Raw genomic sequence first — 13,721 nt, 5'->3', positions numbered from 1 at the left:
AGCGGAGGTCGAGCGAAACTCTCTGGAAGATTTCGCTCGAGCGTCGCTCGAGCGGAGGTCGAGCGGCACTGTAGCGGAACTGTAGCAGCACTGTAGCAAACCCCAAAAAACACATTTTCAGTAGGAAATCAAGCCAAACTCAACATCTCCATTATTACTTGTTTATCTTCAATTTCTGCTCCTATTTTAACAAAATGGAACACCCAAAAAGGAAACAAAGAAAACGTCTAAAATTGCTTCTAAAGCATTTGCAGGACAGTAGTTGAAGAAAAAAACATATATATGATAAAAGAAGATGAAAGAATGATAAAAAGAAGATAAGATATTGTGAATCTTTTTATTAAAATGTCAAAGTGAAAGGAGAGGAAATGAAGAGGTTCGTTTTGATCAAGAATTAAAGAATTTCAAAAAGATGATCTTAGCCTTTTAATTCAATTTATTTTGAAAAAAAAAAAAAGATCATTTTTCTTATTCGCACTGTTTCCTTTCCTCCCTATTTGTCATTGAGAGGAACTGAAGAACCAATACAGGATTCCGTAAAAGGGGATTCTAAGCCCATCGGTCTAGATAAAGATAGCCAATGTAATGAGATCAAGCATCTCTAGAGCTCTCTGGGTTGAACAAGTTTAATTAGGTTATATATCGTTTACATTTCTCTGTACTTCTTAGTGACTAAATTGATATTTGAGTCATACAAAAAATAGGAATAGTAATCTCATCGAACTGACATGGGAATGCCTTTGTTTGAATTAAAATGGAAAGGATGCCGTTTTAAAATGCGCCACATAAAACACGGTGATGCGGATTCCCAGATCGATTGTAATCATGCAACGACTCTGTCTATCATGAAAACAAAAAAAAACATTAATGTTGTCTGTTATTGTCGGTTACCTCCCACCTGAATAATATGATCTTCCTGCATTAACTAATTCTTGTCAATTTTTCACAACCAATGTGACCATTCCATGGCGACCCAAATCACACAAATTCCCAATCCTCCAACACGGTTTTATTTTCTGGCCAGGTTGAGTTAGACTGCTAAGACTATATGAGATGATTTTATTATTATTTAAAATAATTTAAAATATTCTTAATATACAACCGGAAAACTAAATGCGTCCGACGTGTTTGAAATTTGGGAAAATACTATTAACTATACACCTAGCTTTTTATACTAAACAACGTGTTTTAAATGTAAATAACTTGTAGAGATATTATTATTTTATTGAAATATGCTCATTTTGGAATGGTTTAAATAAGGAAAAATATTGTTATAAATATAATTATATATTAATCTATATATTAATATAATATGATTGATTAAAAAATAAATTTTATTAAAAATTAGCATGGCGCCTCTGACTTCCAGCTATGTGCTGTGCGGCTCCCGCGTTAGGATCACACGCTTCATCAATTAACGATTTGGGTGTCAACATTGACACGGTAGGGCACGATTGTAGGTCCATGATATAAGCGACTGGTAAAGTGTACGTTTCGAATAATGTTATTCACTATTATATTATTTATTTTCATATGATATTAAATTATTATAAATGATTTATTATATTTTATTTATCACGATAGTACAGAGTATGAAAAATATTATTGTTATTATTATTATTATAAGAAATAATATTTGTATTATTAGAGTTGATAAGTTTTGTACTTCATTTTCAAGAAAATAAATCTTAAATTTAAATAAAAAACATTTTTTAATAATAAATTATATTTTTTGTGAAAGGAAATAAATTATTGTATATCTTAAAATTATATTTAGTATTATTTTATTATTTTTTAATAAGAAAGAAAAACCTATATTAAAAGTTAGGAAAATGCTACTTAATTTGTTCAATGTTATCATTTAAATTTATCGCTCGAGTATTTTAATTTTTTAATTTTATTTTTTATTTAGTAATTTAAGAATTGATTCTGCATATTTTTTTAATAATTAAGGATATTAAAAAAATAATTAAAAAAACTGTAAATTTGTAATAGAGGTACGCACAGCGTTGTGCTAGCACCATCCTAATATTTAAACAGGAAAATGCTAGTTAACCCACATAATGTTATTATTTGAGTATTTTAATTTTTATTAATTATTAATTTTTATTTAATAATTAAAAATTTATTATTAATAAAATTGTATATTTTTTTAATGATTAAAGATATTAAAAAGATTTTCAAAATAAAAAAATAGAACAACAAATTTAAACTAAAAAAATGATAAAAGAACAATTACATTACAATTTGTTTACAATTGAGTATAAAATAATTATCTTTTATTTACTTTGAACGGCTGCAAATACAGAAGTTTTAAATTAAAGTAAAAAATAATAATAATTTTAATATATAATAATAATTAAATCATAACTTAGTTGGTGTTGTATGATTATCCTTTCAACGTATGCACCGCAATAAATGCTGAGCGCGCTAGCACCGTCTATTTAAAGAAAATATCTTTACAATATCTCAATACTCTAACACTTCATTTTTTTCTTAATTTTTATTATTTTATTTTTTATCAAATATTTAATATATAAATAATAAATAAAATAATTAAATTAATTTAAAAAAATAAATTCAAAAAAAAATATTAAAAAATTAAAAAAAAATAAGATATTGAGATGTTAAGAAGTTGTATAGCAAAATCTCCTATTTAAAAGGGTATATAGATAGATAGATTAGGCAACAGTAGGAATTAGGAAAGATAAGAACGCCAAACTTCAAGGAGCCGATGAATCTGAATGATAATACAGAACGCCGATGAATGGAAAGTACGGTGACACCATCCCCTGCTGCGCAATGACAATGACGCACTCTCTGTCAGTGACATTTGACAGAGTGATTTGATTTTTTCCATTGAAGAGTTGTGTTACGTAAATTTGTATATATTAATATTATTATTTTTATATTTAAAATTAAAATTAATATTATTTTAAAAATTTATATTTATATATATGTCGGTATATAAATTTATTTGTATCTAATAAAATTCTTTTTCCACATCTCTTGGGCTGCAAGAAGGTTTTTTTTTTTTTTTTTTTTTTTTAAATTCACTGACCTTCCCTATATCATACTATATATGATTATATATATATATATAATAGAGAGATAACGAGTACAATAATTTAATAAAAATAAAATAAAAAATAAAATGTGATATATAGAATGATAAGTGGCAACATTTTTTTGGGAAGCGATAAATCATAAAGTAAATTGAAATAAATGAGGAAAATTATACTAAAAGGAATAAGAGTGGTGCAAGCCTGCAAGGAAACACAGTTAAAGAATTTGTCTTTCATTTTAATTTTGATATATTCTAATATATCGTTTCTACAAAATTAAATACAGAAATAACTTGGATACAGGAAAAATGCTGGTTGCACACGCCGAAGGGGACACGCCGCGTACACGGGTCCAGGTGGCATTAATGAAACGGTGGATATGGGGTTGCTGGACCTCGCCAATGATGTATGGGCAGATTGCGATAGTGGTTAACGAGTTCCTTGGGAAGAGTTGGAGCCATGTAAGTGATTTGAACCGCTAATTTTGATTCAGACTCTTTCTTCCTCTTAAAGAAAACCATTTTTTTAAAGAAAAAAACGTCAACTATGAAGGTTCTCCCCAACTCAACCCAACCGCTTGGAGTTGAAGTATTGAAGTCCCGAGGGTTCTTCGCGCATGCGTATTAGTACTGGATAGACACTGGGGCAGTGATTGGATTTGTGTTCTTCTCGACATCTGTTTCACTCTAGCTCTTAGTCTTCTCAACTGTGCGTTTCATCTCCTGTTCTAACTTTCAATTCTTTTTAGTCTTGTAGACGCTATGCATTGATTGCTAATAATTTGGGCAGCATTTGGGAAGCCACGGACTGTAACATCAGAATTACCAGACAGCAATGATCAGGGAGAATGGAAAGGATACGGCATACAAGTAACACACAGAAGGAATAGCTCGAGGAACATAGGTGATACGTCTTTTATCCATCGTGCTGTGATTGTCACTGATCTCTTGTATTTATCATTAACATGCCATTTAAGTTCCAAATTAATTTGATCAACATCCAGGAAGTGGAGAAAAAAAATACCACCTCCTCCGGATCGTCATCTCTATTGGCAGGAGCGTCTATCAGGGCAAGCAATAACGGGAAAAGAAGAATAGTCCTTTCATTTGAACCACACTCAATCACCTTTGATGAAATTACATATTCTGTTGACATGCCACAGGTAACTCACATGGTAAATGTTTTGAATAAGTGGTTACTGTTTCTCATTCAGACAGTATTGACCAGAAACTTAATTCCCGTTTCTTTCAATTGAGCTTTCAGGAAATGAAGGATCAGGTTCTCGAGGATAAATTGGTGCTTCTGAAGGACGTGAGTGGTGCTTTCAAGCCTGGTGTTCTCACAGCTCTGATGGGTGTTAGTGGTGCCGGTAAAACAACTCTGATGGATGTGTTGGTTGGCAGGAAAACTGGTGGATATATTGAGGGAAACATCACAATTTCAGGTTACCCGAAGAAGCAAGAAACATTTGCTCGAATTTGTGGGTACTATGAGCAAAATGACATCCACTCTCCACGTATTACAGTCTATGAGTCCTTGCTCTACTCAGCATGGCTACGTTTATCCCCTGACATTGATTCTGAATCCAGGAAGGTCGGTAGCTTAGAGTCAAACTGTTTGAGGCTTTGTTGTTTCTTTTTCTCGTGATTTCTAATGCGATGTGGCAGTTCAAACTTGATTGAGATATGGCTTAGGCTTAAATAGGCATATTCCCCTGCTGGACGCTGTCAATTTTATTTAATTTTAGTTTACGTTACATTCATATTTGAGAGTTTGGGCTTGTCTTCTCTTGGCAAGGTTGCAGACCAAGACGTTGTGAAATCAGTTTATGAGCAATATCAAGGCTAATAGACCTACTTGCTTTTTCATATTAACTAGTCTTTTTATTCAAGTGACAAGAAAATTTGCTCGGTACCTAAGTGTGGTGTTGCTAGAGCTAAACATACTTAATAACAAAATTACTAGTGCTTGAACTTAAAGTGGAAATAGTTTGAAACTGTTTAGGGAGCTTGAATATTTTAGCAATGCCTGTAAACTGTGGGTTCTCAATACTAGCGTATGGTTGCAGATGTTCACTGAGGAAGTCATGGAGCTAGTGGAGCTGAACCCTTTGAGGCACGCATTAGTTGGGTTGCCTGGTGTGAATGGTCTATCAACTGAGCAGCGGAAAAGGCTCACCATCGCAGTTGAGCTTGTCGCAAATCCCTCTATAGTATTGATGGATGAGCCAACTACCGGTCTAGATGCAAGATCCACTGCAATTGTTATGAGGACAGTTAGGAACACTGTAAACACAGGAAGAACGGTAGTTTGCACCATTCATCAACCAAGCATTGACGTATTTGAAGCTTTTGATGAGGTGAGAGAGGTCAAAATCCATGAGTAGGTGCATTTTTGTAGGTTCTCTTTCTAGATTGGAGTGTGATGCTAAATCATCAAGTTGCAGCTTTTCCTCATGAAACGTTGAGGACAGGAGATATATGTGGGGCCATTGGGTCTCCATTCTTGCCATCTTATCAAATATTTTGAGGGGATGCTTTGGGAATCAGGAAAAAACAATCTTGATTGTATTGTAGACTTGCTAATACTTGTAACATTTCTTATATTTTCATGTAGAGCATTGAAGGAATCAGAAAAATTATAGATGGCTACAACCCAGCAACTTGGATGTTGGAAATTACCACTTCAGCTGATGAAATAGCTTTGGGTGTTGATTTTACTAGTGTGTACAAAAACTCAGAGCTATACAGGTAGGTTTAATGTTTTATCATCTAACAACAATGTACAAAAGAATAGTAGTCTATTGCATGTCTTGACTGTTAGGAGGTTGTGGTACGGGGCATACAATTACAACTAAAGTAGAAATGAGAAAGAATAAAAGAAATAATAAGGAACCCCAATTGTAGAAGAATTTCACTTATAGTAAAAGGATTACAAGAATTTCTCTCTTGAATAAGGAGAGCACAATTGACAATACCCTCTCTTATAAAAAGAGAAAACTCACTCTTTATTATAAAAGGAAAGACAATATATAGGAGAAACCTCACTATTTTTCTCTCTAAAACTCTCTCTCTTTCTCTAAATTTTTCTTTCAAAATGGGATAGGTTTTTAAAAGCAAAAACATGTATTTATAGGAGTTAAAAGAGGTGGAAGATGGCGGAAGCAAATGTGAACGCAAGCTTGATGTAGGTTGTCAACTAGCCACCATTTTTGACCCATAAAGGTGGCTTTGGCGGTGGAAGATGGCGGAAGCAAATGTGAATGCAAGCTCAACTAGCCATTATTTTTGACCCATAAAAGTCCATAAAAGTGGTTTTACCGCTACATATCTCCCACTTAAAGTCACTTTTGTAATCCTTCTATCTTTTCTACACTTTCCATCTCCATGCCGCTTACATATCTGCTAGGCCTAAGGAGGATCGACACCAGATAAACTTGTCATTATTAATTGGCTTTGTTAATATATCTGCTAGGTTGTCTTTTATACGGATTTTTTGTATATCCACACTTCCTTCTTCCACCTTCTCACGAACGAAGTGATACTGAACTCGTATGTGCTTTGTCCTTGAATGAAATGCTGGATTCTTTGCCAAATGCAAAGCGCTCTGACTATCACAAAATAAATCAACCTTCTCTTGTACGTGTCCGAGCTCTTCCAGTAGCATTTGCAACCATATTGCCTCTTTGCTAGCTTGTGTAGCTGCGACATATTCTGCCTTTGTTGTAGAAGTAACCACGATAGACTGCAATTTTGAAACCTAGCTTACAGCTCCTCCAGCAAGAGTAAACACATAACTTAAGGTGGACTTGCTCTTGTCAAGATCACCTGCACAATCTGAATCAACATAGCCTCTGACAGTAAAGTTTGATCCTTCATAACATAATGCGACATTTGAGGTACCCTTGACATATCTCAGGATCCTCTTTACAGCACTCCAATGCTCTTTACCAGGATTCGCCATGTATCGACTAACCACTCCTACTGATTGTGCAATGTCTGGTCTTGTACAAACCATAGCGAACATTAAGTTACCCACTGCTGATGCATACGGTACTCGAGACCTTTCCATCCTCTCTGCTTCATTGCTAGGATTCATACTTGAGGATAACTTGAAATTAATAGGAAGAGGGGTAGAAATTGGCTTACAATCTTGCATGTTGAAGCGTCGCAAGATTTTCTTCAAATAATTTTTCTGAGAAAGCCATATCTTCCTATTATTTCTGTCTCGGTAAATTTGCATCCCTAGAATCTTGTTTGCTGGTCCCAAGTCCTTCATTTCAAACTTCCTAGCCAATTGTGCCTTTAAGTCTGTAATACGATCTTTGTTGGGGCCTGCTACCAACATGTCGTCGACATACAACAACAGAATAATAAAATTACCATTACTAAATCTCTTGTAGTAAACACAAGGATTTGAACTATGTCTGTTGTATCCAAGGCTCATGATAAAGGAATCAAATCTCTTATACCAACATCTCGGCGCCTGTTTGAGACCGTATAGAGATTTGTTCAACCTGCAAACTAAGTTCTCTTTTTCTTTTTCTTCAAAACCTTCTGGTTGGAGCATGTAAATTTCTTCTTCAATTTCTCCATGAAGAAATGCAGTTTTCACGTCCAGTTGTTCTAAGTACAAGTCAAATGTAGCACACATCGCAAGGACTGCTCGAACCGTTGAGAGTCGGACAACAGGAGAGAATATTTCGTTGAAGTCTATGCCTTCTTTCTGAGCGAATCCTTTCACCACCAATCTAGCACGATACCGCTCCACTTGATCATTGCCATTTCGTTTGATTTTGTAAACCCATTTATTTCCGATGGCCTACTTTCCTTGTGGTAGTGGTACAAGATTCCATGTTTTGTTTTTAAGGAGAGCTTCAATTTCTTCTTGCATTGCAACCATCCACAGAGAAGCTTCTTGACTATTTGTAGCCTCATGGAAATTTGACGGTTCTCCATCTTCTGTTAGTAGACAGTATGCGACATTTCCCTCCATGATGTACTCTGAGTGCCAAGTTGGTTTTCTTCTCTCCCGAGTTGACCGTCGAACTTGTGGAATTGCACACTCAGCTTGTTCTTGTTCTTCGTGCTCTGATATTGCTTCAGAAGAATCTGGAACTTCTAATTCTTGTCTTTCTTCAACTTGAACTGTAGTAGTCTCTGGTTTCTCTTTTGAAGCGCTATCATTTTCTTTTTCTTGTACCTTATCTTCTACAAATACAATATCCCTACTGATTAGCACCTTGCGGGCAGTGGGATCCCACAGGCGATACCTCTTGACTCCATCAGCATACCCTAAGAAAATACATTTTCTAGATTTTGGATCTAGTTTTGATGTTTCTTGGGTGTTGTACATAACATAAACAGGACTTCCAAATGTATGTAAGTGAGAATAATTAGCTGGCTTATCAGTCCACATCTCTATCGGCGTTTTCAGATCAATTGCGGTTGATGGTGACCGATTGATCACATAACAGGCAGTCTTGACTGCTTCTACCCAAAATGACTTGGCCATTCCTGCAGTTCTCAACATCGCTCTTGTTCATTCTAACAAGGTTCTGTTCATCCGCTCTGCTACTCCATTTTGTTGTGGAGTGTATGCCACCGTGAGCTGCCTTTTGATACATTCTTGTTGACAGAAGCTATCAAATTCAATACCAGTATATTCTCCTCCATTGTCTGTCCTTAAACACTTGATCTTCTTTTCAAATTCAAGCTCAACCCGCGCTTTGAATATTTTGAAAACTGGAAATACATCTGCTTTATTTTTTATTGGATACACCCAACATCTCCTAGAGTAATTGTCAATAAATGACACAAAGTATTTTGCTCCTCCTAGGGACAAAACTGGTGCTTGCCAAACATCAGAATGGATTAGTTCTAAGATAGCTTTACTTCTAGCAGAGGAACTACTGAATTTCAATCTGTGCTGCTTACTAGTAACACAATTCTCACAAAAGGGTAATGAAACCTTTTTGAGCCCTGGAAGAAGCTTTTGTTCAGCAAGAATCTTCAAACCTCATTCCGACATGTGGCCAAGCTTACGGTGCCACATCATTGTTAATTCTTCTGCCGAACTTGCCAACGCAGTGGATGCTTCTCCTTCTTGTTGTGTTTCTCCTTTAAGCATGTACAAATTTGCAGCTATCTTTTCCGCTTTCATCATTACAAGCACGCCTTTAACTATTTTCATGATCCCATCTTGAATATGGGTTTTACACCCACTATTATCTAATTGTCCTAAAGACAATAGATTTTTCTTCAGGCCTTTCACATGTCGTACCTCCTGAATGGTGCGAACTGTACCGTCACACATCTTCAATTTGATGGTACCAATACCAGCAATCTCTAAGGCATGATCGTCTCCCATGAACACAGATCCTCCTGAGATAGGTTCATATTGATGGAACCATTCTCTCCGGGGAGTCATATGCCATGTTGCTCCTGAGTCAATAAGCCAGACATCAGCGAATCTTCTTCTACCTTCAGTAACTGTTGTTGTCTCACTGTATAAAATTTCACCATCATCTGAGGTGCTTGCTACACAATCCTGAGCTTTTGACAACTCAGGGCCTTTTCCTTTGGCTTCTTCGTTCTTCTTGAGATGCCAACACTCCCTTTTGTAGTGCCCTTTCTTGCCACAGTGATGACACTTGACATTCTTCTTACTTCTGGATTTTGATCTACTCTGATTTTGACTCCCACTGGGGCCACGTTCCGTTGATCTTCCTCTCGTCATTACCAAAGCTTCGGCTTGCTGTGAACCTCCTGGTCTATCTTTTTTGCTTTTGCGCCGACTTTCTTATTCAAGAATCGCAGCTGCAATATCATCGAAGACTAGAACTTCAATGTTGTTGGTTAAGTTGATGATGAGTTGATCATACGAATCAGGTAGACTTTGAAGTAGAATTTCAGCACGTTTACATGTCTCTATGTTATGCCCCATTGCTGTAAGCTGTGAAAATAAAGTGTTAAGGGTGTTGATGTGGTCTGTCACCATAGTTGACTCCATCATCCGAAGGGTGTAGAGTTTTCTTCTCAAGAAAATTTTGTTGTGTAGTGATTTGGCCTCGTACAATTTTGTCAGAGTATCCCATATCTCTTTTGCTGTCTTTTTCTCCGCCACACTTGACAATACTCTATCAGCCAGTGCTAGGTGCAGATTAGCAATAGCATTGCCATCCATCTCGTTCCACTTGCCGTCGTCAGTGATCTCATCGGGCCTATCTCCAATTGCCGTCAAACAATTATCTTTCCTCAAAATTGCTTTTATTCTCATTTTTCAGAATGAGAAATTACTCCCATTGAACTTCTCTATTTCATACTTCGTCGCCATTATTGAAGATGCCTCATTTCCACTAACTGGATCTAACTGTAGCACGAAAACCGACTATAAACCTAATGCTCTGATACCACTGTTAGGAGGTCGTGGTACGGGGCATACAATTACAACTGAAGTAGAAATGAGAAAGAATAAAAGAAATAATAAGGAACCCCAATTGTAGAAGAATTTCACTTATAGCAAAAGGATTACAAGAATTTCTCTCTTGAATAAGGAGAGCACAATTGACAATACCCTCTTTTATAAAAGGAGAAAACTCACTCTTTATTATAAAAAGAAAGACAATATATAGGAGAAACCTCACTATTTTTCTCTCTAAAACTCTCTCTCTTTCTCTAAATTTTTCTTTCAAAATGGGATAGGTTTTTAAAAGCAAAAATATGTATTTATAGGAGTTAAAAGAGGTGGAAGATGGCGGAAGCAAATGTGAACGCAAGCTTGATGTAGGTTGTCAACTAGCCACCATTTTTTACCCATAAAGGTGGCTTTGGCGGTGGAAGATGGCAGAAGCAAATATGAACGCAAGCTTGATGTAGGTTGTCAACTAGCCACCATTTTTGACCCATAAAGGTGGCTTTGGCGGTGAAAGATGGCGGAAGCAAATGTGAACGTAAGCTTAACTAGCCACCATTTTTTACCCATAAAAGTCCATAAAAGTGGTTTTACCGCTACATTGACAATATTGATAGAAGATCTTTGTCCCAGTTTCTTGTACGTTGAATTTGGGGCTGAAACTCTAATGTTGTATAACTTGTATTGCAATGCATCAGGAGAAACAAAGCTCTTATTAAACAATCGAGCAAGCCTGCTCCTGGTTCCAAGGACCTCTATTTTCCATCTCAATACTCACAATCCCTTTTCGCACAATGCTTGGCTTGCTTATGGGAACAACACTGGTCCTACTGGTGCAACCCTCCATACACTGCCGCAAGAATGCTCTTTACAATTGCCATAGCCTTGACCTTTGGGACAATGTTCTTGGGTCTTGGCTCTAAAATGTAAGTTACCATTGGAAGAAGAAATTTGAACTCCTGCAGTTTATTGCTACATCTTGATTTAACTATTTCAAATTGTAGCAATAAACAACAAGATCTCTTTAATGCAATGGGTTCCATGTATGCTGCCACTATCTTCCTGGGAATCCAAAATGCTTCAGCTGCTCAGCCGGTTGTGGATGTTGAACGAACTGTCTTCTACAGAGAAAGAGCTGCTGGAATGTTTTCAGCCTTTTAATATGCATTTGCACAGGTAAATAAGGGGATATATCTAGCAGACATGATCAATAATAATGAAAGAAAATTTTCATCCTAATTCATTTCAATCTTTCGTTGCAGGTTGTGGTTGAGCTCTCATATGTTTTTGTACAAGCTGCAGTATACAGTGTCATAGTCTATCCAATGATTGGATTTGAATGGACTGCTGCCAAATTCTTTTGGTACCTATTTTTTATGTACTTCACGTTATTGTACTTCACCTTATATGGCATGATGTGTGTAGCCGTGACACCAAATCATCACTTTGCCATCATATTTGCCACTGCATTTTATGCACTATGGAACATCTTTTCGGGATTCATTATCCCACTACCTGTGAGTATAAGCCAGTTTTTGTATGCAGATTCTATGTGATACATGCATCTAACAAAATCTAACTTGATGTTCTTTTTCTTTATTTCTATATCTGGTCAACGACAGCGGATTCTTATGTGGTGGAGGTGGTACTACTGGGCATGTCCAGTAGCTTGGTCCATGTATGGATTGGTTGCTTCACAATTTGGGGATGTGAAGGACATGCTTGATACTGGTATCACAGTTGAAGCTTTTACGAGAAGTTATTACGTACGGATACAAACATGATTTTCTTGCAGCAGCGGCAGTTGGGGTTGCTGGCTTTGCGGTCCTCTTTGGATGTATCTTTGCCTTTTCTATAATGGTCTTTAATTTCCAAAGGCGATAGAGAAGTCATGTTTTGATTGTAAGGGGGTTGTATTTGGGGTACCTCAATCACGTCCATATGTATTATTAAACACTTGATAATTGATATTACTACCGAGCTAAGGTTTGCTTTCATTTTTAGTCCCGTTATAGTGCTCAAAATTATCCTTTTACAAGAAAATTAGGTAGGTGAACTTGCAGCAAATGGCAACAGAAAAAGCCTCCCAGCTGCTTTGACAGCCCAAAAGTATGGTGCATGTTAGTAAGGAGCTGTCAAAAGCTTCCTATCAAGACTCTAGAGAATAGTTGCCAATAAAGAGGCCAGGAATTGGCTGAATTGAATGGCAGAGATGTCAAACAAAGGGACCTCCCTGCTCTTCTATCCATCTTGGGTATATGCCCTTCTTCGTTCATGGATCCTCAGAAGTTGGTTTGGATATTCTTGATTTATATTAAGCAGCCTTCTTGGCTAAAAATGTCGGAAGCAGGTACTTGCAACAATCATTTTGATGAACTATAAAGAATGCTGCTTTGATCTTCAGTTCTGTTGCTTCTACAGAGGATAAAAAGAAACAGTGGATATCGGATTACTGGGTGATGGTTGTGCTTTTGATAGATCATATAATTGTAGTAAGGCCAAGAAAGGATGCCTTCATATGGAACTTAATTGCTTGTGTCCACTCTAATTTTAGATTGTCAAAGAAAAGGCCCACAAATGGTAGGTCTTAGATAGATAATTAAGTAGATAACTCATGTAGGCTAGGCTTTATTTCTAGAGCTTCTTTAATTTGTTCATGGTCACGCTAATTATTGATCACAACGGTGAGGTTCTAGAAGCCATTTTCACCTTCAAATTGCATTGAACTACAAAGAAAATCTCCCTGTACTTGGAGTTGATTACTTTCTGGTCCTAATTAATTTTATAAAATCAGGTAGTTAATTTGATGGTATATTACTATAAGAAAAATAATAATAATAATAATTACGATAAATTATTTATAGACTATTCATTAATTCTGTCGTCCTTTTTTTTTTTTTTTTTTTTTTGTAATTCACAAATTCCACTTTTTTCAACACGTACATAAATGAAGGGGCTTTCATTTCTCTCAACTTTTTCTCTTTTCAGCATTTTATTCACGTTGTTTTGAATTAAGTACCAAATAAAGTCGGGGTAGAGGTAGAATATATAGTTTTTCTTCCATGGAAAATTGAAAACAAAAGCAAGTCAAAAGTCTCCAACTTTCAGAAGCCACATATATAGTTGCTGTACCAACTACCAACGAAAAAAAGTCCGAGTAAATTAATTTAGTACCTTGTAATCTTGCAATTGATGCAATAAAAAGTCTTTCCTTAATTATTAGTTATATTCCTCCCGTTTTGC

General features: G+C 36.0%; 1 pseudogene; it reads left to right on the top strand.

Moving 5' to 3' along the window:
* The first annotated feature begins 3,779 nt into the window (after positions 1-3,779).
* LOC122282862 lies at positions 3,780-12,475 on the top strand (annotated as a pseudogene).
* The last annotated feature ends 1,246 nt before the right edge of the window (positions 12,476-13,721 follow it).

This window comes from Carya illinoinensis, chromosome 1 (assembly GCF_018687715.1).
Source record: "Carya illinoinensis cultivar Pawnee chromosome 1, C.illinoinensisPawnee_v1, whole genome shotgun sequence".
NCBI classification, from domain to species: Eukaryota; Viridiplantae; Streptophyta; class Magnoliopsida; order Fagales; family Juglandaceae; genus Carya; species Carya illinoinensis.
Note: the sequence above shows the minus strand (reverse complement) of the source record. Positions and strands in the feature narration are given on the sequence as shown.